Genomic DNA, 17588 nt, shown 5'->3' on the forward strand with positions numbered 1-17588 from the left:
AAAAGGGAAAAAAAAGTATTCTAAATTCTTCTCTTGACAAAAAAAAAAAAAAACCTCCTTGCTTTTTTAATAAGCATCCCTTCAAAGCAAAGACTAGTTTGTCACAGAGTGCCTTAAAGGTGCTTTTATAGCTTAAAGGCAAGAAATATCCTGGAAAATATGAATACATTCATCTTCCTGCCAAAATCAAAAAACAGTAGAGACATGGTAGAACTTCCATTAAAAGTGCATAGTCATTTGAGAAAATGGTTCAGTTTATAACTACCGATCTTCCAAAGATAAAACAAGGCAAAGCCTCTCTTCTTTCCATTGGTGGTACTATATGCAATGTCAATTGTAATGAAGAGCAAACGTAACAATTGCACCCCCAGGACAGAAAAGATGTCAGATCTGTTTTAGTTTGATGACAGGATGATAGTTATTGGCCTGGTATGTTACAGGAATTGCTAACTATTCAGTAAAGCACGTTCAGACAAGTAAGCTGTAATACATGCATTGCACTATTTTTAAGCGACATACATACTCTAGTTTCTATTACTCTACAGTAGTTCTTGAACAGCAACCAAGTAAATCTCTTGTACACCTAGCAGTTGGTGGTAATTTTAAGAAATAGTTACCATACCACAGTACTGAATTTTGCTCCAGTAATTTCAGCTTTTAATGCACAACATAGGATTTAATATGGAGAGTAAAATCTGTCCTGTTTTCATCAATGTTAGTAATTTTTAACACTGTAGAACTTCTCACTGATGACAGAGACTGGTAGGTTTGTTTGAAATAGTATGTCCTGAAGTACAGGGACAATATTTTCAAACATAGGAATCTACATAGTAGTGGTCTGACTTGCAAAAATGTTGATCATGCAGAGTCTTTACTTAAGGTGTCTTATTATTTTCAGATCCCTTTAACCTTAACAGTAGCTTCATCCAGTGAGCACTCCAGAAAATTAGTTCTTTTATGTTATGTCATATGTATGTCCTAATATATTTAGGCACCTACATTTGGAAATGCTCACCCAACCTCAATTTCATCTTGAAATGAGAACTAGTTAGGCGTGATCTGTTGAACATAAAGGAGAGATAAATTCAGTACATTTTTAGACTGTATTTTTTGAGATTTACCTCAAGAAAATGAATATACTAGTTTCATGACAGTATTGTGCCAGATCTGCCTTGTACAATCATAATTAATAAAACCTGTAATCAAAGCCTCCCTGATGGAATGTTAGATTCAAGCATCCATCCTGGGAAGTACACGCCCGACATTTATTACATTAGAAAGTAAATTATTTAGTTAGGGAGGAGAGCTGACAGGAAAAACATACATCACCTGTTTGAGCACGTTTGAGAAGCTTGCAAAGAAATGATAATAAGGAAAAAAAGCATTACATAAACCTAGGGTATCATCAGCTCCTTTACCACTTCAGTTTTTCAAAAGTGGTCTCTGTAAGGGCAGTGACGAAGTGCAAGATTTTTATATAAATGTGTTATTGTTTAAATTCACAGGATTTAACCACTAGAATCTTCTCGTCTGTTAATACTTCTACAGCATTTTAATGAGGCTATACGAGTACTAATGCTTGGCTTTTGTTTTGAGTTGTTAATAATGTAAGAAATTACATACTGTAGAGAGTTATGGCACTAATTTTGTATTTTTCTGTAAGAATATGGGGAAAATTATTATTTTTCATGTCTCTTTGAAGACATTTGAGACATCTGTAGCACATACCTCAATTGAATCCCATCATGTGAGTGGTGATAAGCAAGAGGTGTATTAGCAAAAATGTGGCCAGCAGGTCAAGGGAGACGTTTCTTCTCTTCTGTTTGTCCGTTGTGAGACTGCAACCGGAGTACTGTATGAAGTTTTGGAGTCCCCTATACAAGAAATACATTGACATAGCAGAGGAGATCCAGCCAAGGACCACCAAGGTGATAAAGTGGTTGGGGCACATGAAGTACGAGGAAAAACAGTGAGCAGGGTTAGGTCAGCCTTAAAAAGAGAAGGCAAGGGAAAGAGTACTTTGCTGAACTCTAAAGGGAGGGTGTAGAAAAGATGAAGCCAGACTTCTCAGAGGTACACAGCAGAAGGCCTACGGACACAAGCTGCAACATGGGAAATTCCAATTAGATAAGGGAAAAACTTCACACTGATATCCCCAAGGAGATGAAGCTTGGCCTACATGACCTCCAGATGTTCATTATTCTATGAACTAGATTTCAGTCATACAACAAGCATTTATCTAGTCACATAGCAGGAGGATAAAAACATCCAGCTCTTGAGTGTCTCCAAGAGGCAGTGCAGCCTTTCTCTGTTGACACTTTTGACAGTATTCATGTTTATGTCTCCCTTGATAATATTGACTAAGTTTTGCAGATATTTTAATATTGGCTTAGAAGTCTATAAAATTATATATTAATATTATATATTATTACTATATATTATCACAATCTACCATAGTTGTGCAGTACACAGAGGAACCGACAGAAATAGGATACATTGATTTAGCATTATGTGCTTGGACTGATTGAAAGTGCAAGACTTGCTCTTTCAAAAAGCTGAATATCCACTTTACATGTATGAGACAATTACAAAATATTTTGAGTATAGTTATGAACCATCAAAGTAATTAATTTGCAGCAGTCAGTGGGAATATTAATGTACTTTATAAGTTATACATATACTGAAATGCCAGCATACTTTGTAGGCCTCTGGTGAATGAGCATGACATATTCCCATCCCATGGAGAACACTAAAAAAAAAAAAATCAGTCAGTATTTATCTGTTTATCCAGCTGTACCACAGATACTCAGGACAGCTCAGCAGAATACTAGAAGGGCATACCTGAAATAGGACAGAGCTTCACATGACTACCTTCCTGCTGCAAACCCATGGAATACATTACTCTGGATGGAACCTGCGTAAAGCCGATCAATTCAAGCTATACTTGTGAGACCATAATTTCCACCATAGCTTCCACTGTAGCTCCGGGAGGTTGTTTAGCATTAGCAGATGTTGGTGCTTACCTTTGGGTCAACAGTAACCACACTTCCACCTTCTCTTTCTCCCAAAATGTCTAGCCAAGCTGTTATACCACTCCAACTGTAGGGATATGTTACCTTATGACTGATAGCCAGGATAAACCAAAATGGTTGAACTACGTTAGCTTCCTGCAGGTCTGATACCTGATTTCATTTTGCATGTTACTCTCACCAAATTTTTCACTGTTGCAACAGAAAGACATTTCAGTATTTTATTTATTTTAACATGTAAATCTCCTGACAGAGTGAAAATGGTTAAGAGTAAAAATCAGATTTGCTTCCAAATGATAATGGTTTTGCTCCTATACTCAAAACCATCAGCTGTTACCTCAGGAAGAAGGCAATTTTGTCAGTACAGTTCATTTCATTTAATGACTTTTTAAAAATACAAACCATAATATCCCAAACCAAACCAAAAATCACTCTGCTGGTAAAAGTTGTTACTGTTTTTAAAGAAAGATGGCTGTTACAGGTACTTTGGTACGTTCTTTGTAGTGAAGGCAAAGCATGAAGTGAACTTCATAAGCAAAATAAGTTTAAAGGGATACTTCAGGAATAGTCTGTACTGTATTACTGTACACGGATACTGAACTCTAAGATTAGGTAATTCCTAACAGTGAAATCAAGAGTCAGGGTTACACAATAAGATTTTATCTGCTAAAATATAAGATGCTGAAGAATCAAGAAAACATCATATCTCTGACATAACCACCCAAACAAAATCCTATACGCAGGTTCACCTCTTTCTGGAAGGTGTCCTTTAGATAGTTTATTTATGCTGTTTGGTAAGGTGAGCTATTTAAAAAATATCAGGAAATTTGTGTTGCTGATAGAAGCTGCCAAGAAATTCTGCTTTCCTCTGCTCTACAAACAAAGCTACTTTAATGTGGACTACCCCCTGCTGACCAACTCCAGCATCCCCCTTTGTCCAGTGGAGCTGGCCAGGCCTAGGGAAGGCCTGCTGCTGGCCAGGGCCGAGCCAATTGGTGACAGTGATAACGCCTCTGTGATAATGTATTTAAGAAGGGGAAAAAATAAAAAAAATCAAAAAAATAAAAAAAAAGAAGCAGAAGCAAAGGCAGAGAAGGGGAGGTGCGAGCCTCGTGGGCCTTGCAGCCCCTCACCCTCTGGCCTCCCGCCAGGCGGCCGACTGGGCCCAACTCGGCCCGGCCCGGCTGCAAGAAGTGGAGAGGAGATGAGATGTGAAGAGAACCTGACAGGCGTCTGCCTGAGCCAATTGTGAAGAATTTCTTGTGAGAGGAACGGCTGCAGGCGCCAAGGTCAGTGAAGAAGGAGGGGGAGGAGTAATGCTGCTCCTGGCCAAGATTCCCCTGCAGCCTGTGGTGCAGCCCATGGTGAGGCCAGCTGTGCCCCTGCAGCCCGTGGAGGCCCACGGAGGAGCAGAGATCCACCCGCAGCCCGTGGAGGACCCCACGCCAGGCCAGACAGTAAATAGTTCCAGTTCACTGGAATTAAGACCATAGCTATTGCTATTTACTCTTTTGCAAGATAATCTAGTTCACTCATCACAGTTCCATTCCAGTCACAGAAACACACACTAGCAATTCCATTTATTTCAAAATGAACAGAGACACAGGAAAATTGGCTTTTCCCTATAAAACTTACCATCATATGCTTGTTCATGAACCAAATGAAATGAAATCTTGGGGAAACCCTTCATTAACACACAGCTCTACATACCATTAGCAACAAATCCAAGCATTTACTTGAATCTGATGATTGAACTACCCTCATAAGCAGTAGGCATTTTCTCCATTCTAGTCACAAGACAGTATTATTCCAAAGTCAAACAGTTCTTCTGTTCTTAAGTTATCACCTTTAACCTTCTCAAGCAACTATGGTGCCCTATCAAATCTGTTTGCTATATTATTTTAATATTAAGTTACACCCTGCTTTGATGACATTCACTAATGTGTAATAGTTGTCAAACTGGATCTGTTAAGTAGGTTGCTAAGTGCAGTTGTCATCAGTTCCTTGATGGGTTATCTTGTTAAGGAAACCATTACAAAATCAATTCTGATGGGGAATACAAATGATATTCACATAGAAAGGTCAAATTCTGGTCCTGTTAGAGTAAATGGCATAGGATTTTTGCTGAGTGCATTCATATTTGTAATAAAAAATAAGGTCTACAAGGTTACCTGATCCAATGAAAAAATTAAGTGAGGGAAAATGATCTACTGTTCATAGGCAAATGAAAAATTAGCTTGAATATCTTTGGCTTTGAGACACAGGACATCTTCTAAGAGTGGCTAAGCAGTTTCCTATTTCTAGGGATGTAATACCTTGACAAACTGTTCCCTAAACCAATTCCCTTTTATCACTCCATCACTTGTCAAGACTAGCCAAAAACCTTAAGCAAGTAAGAAATTATATGCAGAACTCACAAAGTTATGGAGAAGAAAATTTTATTGCTTGCCAGTTAGGTTTGTTTCTTGTTGTTACACCATCAAGTACAATTTTAACAATCTATGCCCAGATTTGAAGAGCCTAATGAATGTGGCCGATTGATAAACTATGTAATTTTCAGGGCAGCAGGAGCAACATCAGCTCTCACTGAACTAAAAAAAACTGGCCTTTGAAAATTACATCATCTCAGACTGTAGTCTCCTACATGTTTCTGAGAACAAAATGGTCTGTTCCTAAGGAATTTTCAGTTGTATAGAAAAAGATAAATGTATAATGATACCAGTCACTTAAGTGAACCAATTTAATAAGTAAGTGAATAAATTCAGGCATTTTATGGAGCTTCTTACTTAAAATGTTTTGGCTTTTACTGCAAAACTGTGTTAATAACAATTTTATTAATTTTTTACTTTTTAACGGATCACTATGCTACATTGTCCCAAGTTAATAAATTGTTAAAAGCCCTTTTCTGTAACTCAGCAATTTCATAAGAAATAAGTATTTTCTGATTAAATAAATATATTCTGATAGTGCCCAAAGACTTAAACTGGGTTGCCTGAAAAAGAAGACAGAAAGAACTAAGCTAAGGCTCTCTTTCACACAAGAAATATTGTATATTGGATTGAACCGAAACCTATAAAGTTTCTTCTCTTTCTCTTCTTGAAAAATCGTCCCTCAGTTAGCGTCACAAGATCTGAGAGCCATGACACCTCTCCTAGCATTCTCCTGTTACCAAGCAGAATTCACTGACAGAAGATAAATTAGCCCCTGTCTTTTCAGTTAGGTTAGCAGTTATTACAGGGTCCTCTCTGTTCTTCCAATGAACAATGTCATGTATTTATCTTCATAGCTATATATTTGTATAATAATGTACACACATTTGTATTCTTCCTGTATTGTCAAACTAATACTTGTCTGGATTTAGGTTGGCATTTTAATTTAATATGAAATTACATGTGATTACTTTCTGTAATAATTTTTAATTTGGAATACTGATGAGAATGAAGGCCTCTGGCAAGATCTGGCTCTTAAAACTGGCCTGAGCACCCTTTAAAAGCTATCTTGTGAGTTAGCACAGTTGGAGATATTTTCAAACAGAATTCATATTACTTACAGCTTTTTGATCGCTGTTTCACAGTCTTTGTCTTTGAAACCAGTTGGAACATCATCAGTAAATCTAGGGTGGCTTTCCTCTGGTGCTTTATGTCCTCTTATTCATTCAAGGGTTTTGAATCTCATTGTTACATACAAGGTAAAAGTTTTGGTGAAACAGTATCTCCTGAATTAATCAGTACAGACATTCTTTCCTTCTCTTTTATCTGTGTGAATGTTATTGGTTTTGTTTAGTGTGGGGGCTACAGAGGCAGCTTCTGCAAGAAGCTGCTAGAAGTCGCTCCCCTTTGTCCAGTGGACTCGACCAGGCCTAGGGCAGACCCGCTGCTGGCCAAGGCCGAGTCAGTTGGTAGCAGAATGTTCAGTAATAATGCCTCTGTGATAACGTATTTAAGAAGGGGAAAAACAGAAAAAGAAGTGGTGAAGAAGCAAAAGTGGGGCAGAGAGGGGGAGGCGTGGGCCTTGCAGGCCTCACCCTCTGGCCTCCCGCCGGGCAGCCGACTGGGCCCAACTCGGCCCGGCCCGGCTGCAAGAAGTGGAGAGGAGATGAGATGTGAAGAGACCCTGAGAGGCATCTGTCTGAGCCAGTTGTGAAGAATTTCTTGTGAGAGGAACGGCTGCAGACGCCAAGGTCAGTGAAGAAGGAGGGTGAGGAGTAATGCGGCTCCTGGCCAGAATTCCCCTGCAGCCTGTGGTGAAGACCATGGTGGAGCAGGCTGTCCCCCTGCAGCCCATGGAGGCCAACGGAGGAGCAGAGATCCACCTGCAGCCCATGGAGGACCCCATGCCGGGGCAGGTGGATGCCTGAAGGAGGCTGTGGCCCATGGAGGGCCTGCTGGGGCAGCCATTCTGGAGGGACTGCACCCCGTGGAAAAACAAGTCATGCTGGAGCAGTTCACGAAGGACTGTAGCCCATGGAAGGGACCCCACGCTGGAGCAGGGGAGGAATGTGAGGAGTTCTTCCCCCCGAGGAGGAGGGAACAGTGGAAAGTGACAAGTGATGAACTGACCACAACCCCCATTCCCAATTACAACCCATGCTGCTCAGAGAGGGAAGGAGGTAGAGATAATTTACATGAACTTAAGCCCGGGAAGAGGGAGGGGTGGGGGGAAGTTGTTTTTGTTCTCTTCCTCATTATCTTGCTTTGGTTTTATTAATAATAATAATAAGTAAATAGTTTTCCCCAAAATCAAGTCTGTTTTGCCTGTAATGATAACTTAAATGATGTCTCTCTGTCTTTATCTCAAACCTCCAGCCTTTTTGTTGTATTATCTATCTCTCCCCTATCCCCTCGGAAGGTGGCGGGAGGGAGCGAGAGACTGCGTAGCTTGGTCCTATGTGGGGCTAAACTAGAACATCCATCTAGCTGACCTAGTAGCATTAACCATATTTAAAATATTTATGTTTTAAAAATTAGTTATTTTTTGCACTCGATGAAATGAATAATACAGGATAATGTGCTGCATAATAAGAAGGATTAATAAATCAAAATGAAATGTAGTATCTTCTTTCTCTGATTAATTAAAAAAATTCCCATTACCTGGGACTGGATCTACAGTGTGACTATGAAAGTATCTATCAGGTCTTCACATTATTGACAAAGAAAGTCAAAGTAGTACACATGCTGCTACAATATCTAACTGATCACAATTTTAGCTATCCAGAAATAAAGGGATTTATTATTTTATCTAGTAATCTGTGATTTAAGAAACAGAGATTCCACTTACAAAAGTGATGGACATATTGCATAAAAATACAAAGGGACATACATATCCATTTAAGATGGGAGAGATTGATTCAATTGCATGTCTTCAACTGTCATTGAAACCATTGACAAAACTGACCTTGCTGACAGTGGGTATTATTTCCTTCTTTTTAGATTATTCTTTAGGAAATGAGATGCTCTCTCTGACAGGCAGGATACTCACCGGTGTTCTCCTTCCTGAATGTTCATGATTCAATAATAGTTTAAATGCCTAAACTATTCAGTAATAGAAGTATCATACTAAACAAATACAACATTTAAAAAAACCCCAACACCTTTTTGGTGCTTCTGTTGACAGAAGCCAACAGAGTAATCAAAAACCCTAAATACTCTCATCTCACTTTTGTACATACTTAAAAACTTGTAAGGGAGAGGAATTGTCTGGTTTGCCCCTCATTGTACCCAGCAGAGTTCAGCAGCACACACGTTTCTTTGTAGTCTGACTTTTCAAGGGCTATAAACACACACCAGTTGCACTTCACAGTGATTTATTTTCTGAAACAGTTGTCTTTACGCCCTTGTAGCTCTTTTTGGTGAAGAAACTTCTTGCATCTCTCTTACTTTAGACTGCCATGCCCTTGATCTTGGATTGCTGCAACGTGGCAGGGCTGAGCTCTTCCCATCAACTCCAACGATCCCTGTCGCCACAGGACACTGCCCACTCCGCAAACATCCGCATCTCCCCAACCTGCTCCAGCAGCCGTTACACCCTTCCCTGCCCCGAGCTGCAGGACTGCCAGCTCACGGTCAGTCACTCTCTCTTCCTGTCTTGCTCCTCAAGGAAAAAAAGGCAGGTTTCTCCTCTCACTCCCTGCATATTGCTCCGTGGGACACTGCTCTCACTGGTGCTTCCTTACCACAAGCACGACCTTAAATTTGGAGCTGAGGCAGGCAGAGGCCTTCGCAGCCCCCAGCAGACCCGCTGGCAGGAGGCACAGTTTATCATGTCACGACATGAATTTCAGCTGGGGGAAACACCTGTCCATCAGACTGAGAGGGGAAATAAGCACCTTGGAAAGATAAATGAATCCAGCAAGGTAAAATGGAGCTTGTTTCACCGTTCAGGAGTTGGGATAGCTTTCTGTGATCTGCATGAAAGCGGTTAAGATTTTTGGAGGAAGTACTATGTTTGATAAACAAGGCTGAGTGAATGGACAGCCCTGGGATTTTTCAGTAAATTTTGAGCTTTTAACACAGTACAAATATTTTAAAAAGCATCCCCTTTTGTATGCTCAAAATTACAGACCAAAATGAGGGGTGGGAGCCATGAATCTTAAATAATTAGTTTTCCCTTAGGGCTTAAACCAGTACGTTTTGGAAAGTAAGCAGTTTTACAGATGAACTGGTTTTATTTTTGCGTATGGTGGAGTTCTGATCACATTTTAACAAAGAAAGAAGAAAAATGAGTATGAAAGTAAAATAAATTTGTTGGCTAGAAGTACTACCCAAAGCTGGATACTCAGATGGATGGTGACAGGCAATGTCTTTAGCCAGGAGGTCTTAAGCATGGGTCGTTAGCAACAGAAAATACCGACTCAGGATGGACACCATCTCATTAGCATTTTGCATAATTTTCTGCATTTAAATTTCTGATGTTTTTTTACAGAGATGTTTACAGATGGTAGAAAGTCTTCTGTCTTTCCTCACATAAAACCTTGTTCTCTTTTTCTACCTTTGAACATGAGGTTTATGTAGGTATCATCACTGACAGGGCTGTTCTCCGCTCGCTGAAAAGGTGTAATCTCATTTGCAATAACAGAAATCGAGTTTATGCGTCAAAAAGAGAAAAAATCATTAGTAATTTAATCACTGCCTGTGATTAATCTTGCTGAAGCAGAAACATTGATAGCTTTTTCTTTTAACCAGAGGATGTATTTTTTGTGTTGCTCCAGAGATTATAGAGGGCAAGTTTTATTTTATGAGGATCAGATTAATAGTATTTAGACATTTAAAAGTCCCTTTAGCGCATGCTTTTTGTGCCACTGATAATGCAGATTTGTTCATTACTAGGTACTTTTCCCAATCTAGTGCTTAAGTCTTCCAGGAACTATCCTTTATTTTCAGTTAAAGTGGGTTTTGTTCTTGCTTCAGAGCTTTATTAGCAATAATTTTTATTTATCTTAAGTAGTTCTTTTCCTCCCTGTACTAAGAAATGTGTATCCCATTTATCTTTTCAAGAAATAAAAATTGTATTCTGCAAACCTTTCTGTTGATTTGAATCCTTTCTGCTGCTTTTTGGAAAAGATGCACTCCTGCTCTGATTAGTTTGTGTGATACAAGCCTCCGTCACCAAACGTGGCTACAGGCAGGAACAGCACTGTGTCCAGCTCTGTCCCAAGTCAGACGTGGTGAAAATGTGTGAGAGGATTTTGCTTTCCGTTAGCCCTGTTATTTTCCCTGGTTTTTACTTGGAGGATTCTTTAATGCCAGCTTGATCTCTGAAAAAAGGTTCATAGGAGTGGTTTGCAAAGACACTTTTAAACATGCACAGGCAAACTAGTTTAATTTTGCATGTAGTCATGGTGAATGATCATGGGAATGATCTGCTTGCAGTTATGAATGACCTTTAAAAATTAGGTCTGTTATCTCACCTTGTCTCACCTCCTAACAGTTAGAAGTACAGGAGGCATTAGAACAACAAAGGTATGTGGTACATTTATAGATAACAAGGGGTTCACATGGAAATTGTAAAAAAAATATAATTTGTAACTAAAGACTATGTCATTATATACAGGGTTGAATTAACGTTGGATAAGAAATCCCATGTATCCCAGTCTTAGGGATGATCACAGAATTATTCCCAACTCCCACTGGTATCCTATTCAGCCTCCGGTCCACCTCTCATCTCTTTTCTGCTGTCTCATGATACCTATGTCTGTTTTCTGGATCAGCTCTGATCAGAGGCCGCTCACAGACCTGCTCCCTCCCACTTTGCCTTCTGTCATCCCCGCTTGTTTCCTTCCGTGCACTTCTGTGTATATCCTTTTTTATCTTCCCAGTACTTACAGAGGTCGTTCTTCCATAAATAAGGACCTGTCCTACAAGTTCACTTGTCCAAGTTACCAGATGAGTGTAATGCATCGATTATACATGTATCCTCTGTCATTACTTAGAAAGCTGCGTCGTCTGCCTGCAGTATCAGTCTCACCTTGTTGTCTTTGGATTATTGGTCATTACGAGACAGAATAGACACAGCATATGTCCTATTGAAAACTCTCTGGAATTATCTGCTCTGCCTTTTACTTAGAGTTTTTGAGTTTGACGTCAGTTTTTAATCTGCCTTCGCTACATGAGTTCCATGGCAGATCTTAAGGTCCATACAGAATGTCAAAATGCCATTGTTTTTTGGCATTATATCCATTGCTAAGAACTCACTGACAAGCATCAAGGAGGAGAAGAAAATAATCTGGAAGCTCAGGTCAGTTTACCCTAACATGTTGTACTGCAATGTTTCAGAACATCTCTGCTCTCCTACCAGTAGACACAAATCAACCCATGGATCAGTGGAGTTTGTGGTGTTACATATGCTCCTTTTTACCATAGTCCATAGGGTGTGGTGAAGGACCCATTTTGGGGACTTCAGGTATAGAGGGATAGCCCTCCTCAGGAGGACAGCACTGTATTGCTGGAGAGGAGTGTTCTTCAACAGCCCCCAACACAAGGACATGGACCAGTTGCAGAAGGTCAAGAGGAGGGCCACAGAGATACTCTCCTATGAGAGCAGGCTTAGAGAGTTGGGGCTGTTCAGCCTGGAGAAGAGAAGGCTCCAGGGGAACCTTATAGTGGTCTTCCAGGACCTCAAGGGGGCCTACAGGAAAGATGGGGAGAGACTCTTCAGTAGGGCCTGTTGTGACAGGACTAGGGGTAATGGTTTCAAAATAGAGGGAGGTAGATTTAGATTGGATATTAGGAAAAAATTTTTTACACTGAGGGTGGTAGAACACTGGAACAGGTTGCCCAGAGAGGTGGTGGATGCCCCATCCCTGGAAACATTCAAGGCCAGGTTGGATGAGCGTCTGAGCAACCTGATCTGGTTGGAGATGTCGCTGCTCCTTGCAGGGGGTTGGACTAGATGACCTTTGAAGGTCCCTTCCAACTCTAACCATTCTATGACTCTGTGGTAACACCCATGAGTAGTGACTGATGGCTAGAAAATAATTCAAGGAAGGATCTGGATATGATGACCTGATTTTATTTGAAAAAAAAATAAAAAGGATTTTGGGTAGGATTCAAACATTTTTAGGAGTAGCTGTGTAAATCTAAGCTGGAGAAGAAGAGCTGAGTTTTACTCAGTGTTTTTTTTCAGGACAAATAAACTGAGGGATCTAGATGCTCTGTTGCAGCATCCTTTCTAAGTACAGAGTGTGGGACTGTGCTTATACCAATATGTATTTCTCTCTGAAAGCTCTTTCACTATTAGCTTATTCTAATGTAAAAATAAACTATTTCTTCTAACAACGTGTTCAATTTATCTTGCAGGAAATCAGACCATTTCAAAGACTTCTTAAATTCTGTAAGGTTGGACATGGGAAAATCTGTTCGCAGCTTTTTTTCACAACTGCAAAATGAAAAGACTATTACTTTTTTGGTGTATTTGCACTTCTCTGCAGGATGTGCATATATTTCAGTACAAGGAGGAACTTACACATTTCAGAGGAACGGATCCTCCCCTTCTGGTGCAGTGTGTTGACTCTCAGGAGGTAAGGGCTGTACAAGTTAACACAGTACAGTGCAAAGGCAGATACTTACGTTCTACTAGCAGCTTGTCTCCCTGTTTTCTGTTTATGGCATGGTGTTGTAAAACAAGGCTCGTTACAGGAATATAAATCAAACAGTATTTTTGATTGCCCCCAGTCTTTTCTGGGTCCCACAGTTATGGATGCACTGTGAGGCTGGAAACAACTGGAACTATGATCGCAGGGAAAACAAAGCTGAACATCAAAGTAAAGACAAACAAAACAGAAGTGAAGAAAGGAAGAGACTAAGCACACAGAAGGCAGCTGTCTTTTAGAAGTAATTACGATGGACTGGAACTCATTTCTTAAAAGCCACTTGAAAGCTGTTTGATAATTATTAAAATATTTATAGGCCAAGTTTACTTCCCTTGCTTATTCCTAGGAGACTGTAGATGGTGTATTCTTTAAGCAGCTTTGTCTGTTTGCTAGAAATCTCATTATGTTTTGCATGTTTTCTAGTTTCTCTAGTAAAGGACCTAAACCTGATCAAGAGCCTGTTTCTGTGAGTACTACCAAGTAGTTGAAGCAGGGTATTCACAGTAATATACCATTTCTGACTTAATTTCTCAGTAGAATGAAAGCATTGTAGATTATTATTTTTCTACTTTCAGGCAGAGTTGTTAGGTGTTGCACCAGGTGCTTTCATCAAATTCAGCCTCAGTGCTGTAAGTATCATTTTACAGTATCTGATACTCACTGTGGTGTTTGCTCTGGATGCACAAAATTGCCACGGTGTGAAAGTGTTAAGTATATTTGCATTCGTTAAATGTATTCAAAACTAAGCAAGTCAGGGTGGATAAAGGCAGATTCCTAAATCCATCATCCCTGCAGTCCTAAGCACTTGTCAGTCTTATTGACTCAGAGATTTGTCGTTGGTCTGCTCCTAAAAAACACAGCTTTTTTTTTTTTTTCCTTAATCTTAGTTTTTCTGTGGCTTTCAGTGGAACCTGGTTTTTATGGCAGACTTTTAGTGGCCAGATTTATTCCACCTGTCTTTGGTCACTTAGCAAAAATACATCAGCAAGGAGCACAGTTGTTCAAGGTCCCTGTGTCGTCAAGAGGAAGAAATTGTTATCCCTGCACGGCAATTAATATCTTAGCTGTTGTAAAATTGCTCTGAGGAAGTACCTTTCTAGCTCCGGTAGCCGCAGAGCGAGCCTATGGTGCATAGGCTTCTGCTTAAATACTACAGTGAGATTTTTAAAATGATATGAAATGCTTAAATATTATTTTACTTGAAATGTCTTAGTACATGCATCTGCTTCAATTTAGGCATAAAATACTTACCTCTTGATTTTTGATATTTAAATAACTTGAAACATCATAGTCCTATCTATATATCTCATGCTTTTAAGGTATTTAATTAAGAACTAAGAATTACAGCTACAACACCTGAAATTGCTGGAAGGAAGCTAATTTATTACCAAAATTATTGCCCTGTTGTCTGGCGTTTTTACTATATTTATGCTTTTCTTCTCTAATTATTTGATTTCTGTTGCAAACCTCCTCCTCCTCCTTATTTAACATTTTTTATGGACAAAACATCATTAGTATAGCTCACATCAATTATACATGATGCTGCATTCAGCCTTAGACACTACTTAGACTTTTGTTCAAGTTATAGTGTAGAGGCTAGGGTGAAAAGTTAATTTATTTTTTACAAGATGATCCCCTTCAGTGCGAGCTAGTGGTTGTGGTTTAGTCCCAGTCACCACACAGTTTCTCACTCACCCTCCCTCTCCCAGTGAGATGGGGGAGAGAAATTGGGAAGAAAGGAAAACTTGTGGGTTGAGATGATGACAGTTTACTAAAATAGCAAAGGAAAACTACAATAATAACAGAATATAAGGATACTAAAATATACAAAATGAACAATGTACGATTTCTCACCACCTGATGTCCCAATGACAGCAAGCATGGAAACGAAACTGAGCAGCAACCAAAGGAGCAAAAGGGAGCCAGCAAGGTAGAGGGAACGATGCCAGTGAGCGAGAGGGATGGATGCCAGGAAATCCTGGCCAACCCCCACTTATATACTGAGCATGACGTTTATGGCATGGAATACTCTCTTTGGCCAGTTTGGGTCAATTATTCTGTCTGCCTTTCTCCCAGCTTCCCGCATCTGCACGTTAACGAGACTTGGAAAGCTGGACAGTGTCTTTGGTCTCATCAGCAACAACTCATCAGGGTGTTTATCAACATTCTTCACATACAAAATCCGAATGACACCAGTTACTGAAAGGAAAATTAACTCCATCCCTGCCACAACCACGACAGTTAGCATGAAGTAAGGAAAGAGTATGTAGATACCAGAACCATTTAATAACTTTCTAGAGAAAAAAAATGCACACACTATCTGTGCAGTAAGTTAGAACTCCAGATGAAAGTACTTACAAAAGGCAAATATTTTGTGCTGGACTCATCATTGCCAATCATAATTCAGCATTTTTTTCTGAAGTTAACTGGTCATCACTCCAGACACAGATGGTGGTCATCTTTGAGAAAATAAGTACATACTAATCACTCTTATGTAGGTTGACACTATGGAAGAAAACTGTCTTTCCACAGTGAAGCATCATACACAATTATTGCCATGAACCCTCCTCCGTAGCAATATGTAGCAGGGCTACCGGTCAGCTGAATCCCAAAGCTTTAACAGTCCATTAAAGTGTGGTTTGAAATATGCAGCTGTTGCAGTCATCAAGATTTCTACTTCATCTAAACTTTTGAATTGCTCTAAGGGTTAACTAGTTTTGTTGTCTTTTACTGTTGGCATATGGTTTTGTTAATCAAGGTTGTGATACAACTGCATGTGTACTTAGTGTATTTCAGAATTTACTTGTTCTTGACTGTGCTTTTGAAGAGAAACAGACAATCTCATAATGGCAAATGCAGTTCTTTGCAGCACTTTCTGTCTGTATTTCTGTATTTTATATATTTATTATATATATAATATTTTAACAGGTCCCGTAGTGATAGTGTAGTGTCCATTAAACTAAAAGGGTAGATTTAGACTAGACATAAGGAAAAAATAAATTATAATGAGGGTGGTGAAGCACTGGAACAGGTTGCCTGGAGAGGTGGTGGATGCCCCATCCCTGGAAACATTCAAGGCCAGGTTGAATGGGGCTCTGAGCAACCTGATCTGGTTGGAGACGTCCCTGCTCCTTGCAGGGGGGTTGGAGTAGTTGATCTGTAAAGGTCTCTTCCAACTCTAACCATTCTATGATTCTATGGTATTTAGCAGTTAGTATTAGGAAGTGTGTGTCTTCTTGCACATAACAAAAAATGTCACAAAGGCAAGACATCAATACATGGGAGTGATCTCATGAATCTTTCAGGAACAACACCTAGTTCATATTATTCCACAAGAATAAATCACTCTCAGACCATAAAAAATCTGAGTGCTCTACAAAAGGAAGCCCTAATCTTTTTCTTAGTGGATGATAAAGCATTTTTTAGTAAATTCTGTGTAGTTCATAGAGAGACTTGGAAGACCAATATAAAAATAATGAGTTATTCATAAATTGGATATGTTAAATGCATTGTGGCAGCCAGCATTTGAAGTAAATTACTTATTTTATATACAGAACATGTTGTAACAGCCTCCTCCTCCAGCTAAGAAATCCATTAAACTCGGTGTATCCATTATACTTGGTGTGTAGCCAGCAGGATCACTTGGTTACCAAGACCATTTCTAAGAAAGAGTAATTGGGCAATGCAATAGGATAGAAATGCAAACAGAATTTTTCTTTTTATACCATCAGATTAATTTATTGAAATGATTTTACAGACATGCATTTTCTTAAAGCATTATTTAACTTTAAAAGCTTCAAACATGCCTATAATTAAGTGATAAGTTGTTCTTTCACAGCAGCAAATTGTAAAAAGGACCCCTCAGCTACATCTGTAGAGCAGATGCTGTAGTGAAAACAGGAAACAGTGAGTGAAGTGCTGGAGAGACGGGCTGAAAGCCACATCCAGTAAACGCTTTTGGGATAATAAAAAAAAGATACTTTGAAATAATTAGAAATAAGAGGGGAAAAATAGTGTAGGCGTGAGAAGGAAAGCAATTGAGACGGACAGTGGGAACAGCGCAGACAGGGAGCCCACAAGCTTACGTCTGTGTTTTACATAAAATAAAGCTGGTAATTTGGAACTGAATGATGACAGAACACTTTTGCTTTAAGTAATCGTTGTATATTCCGAGGAGAACCACGGTCTCAGAGGTCTGTATTTATCTTTCCGTATATAATGCCTGCCTCAACACAATACCTCGTTTATTGTCATTGCTTTACGAGACCTCGTGTGGAAATGACAGGATGAAGATAAACAGATAAGAGATAATTATAAACATATGTGCGACACACAGAGGTTTGCACCCACAGTGGTTTTCACAGACCTAAATAAATTGATTTAAAACTGGTTTTAATTACACCGGTAGGACTGCTCTGTGCTGATAGGGCATCAGTGAGGCCTCAGTTTCTGTGTTTTGACATAGCCAAGGG

This window comes from Chlamydotis macqueenii, chromosome 1 (assembly GCF_036417535.1).
Source record: "Chlamydotis macqueenii isolate bChlMac1 chromosome 1, bChlMac1.mat, whole genome shotgun sequence".
In the NCBI taxonomy this organism is placed as follows: Eukaryota; Metazoa; Chordata; class Aves; order Otidiformes; family Otididae; genus Chlamydotis; species Chlamydotis macqueenii.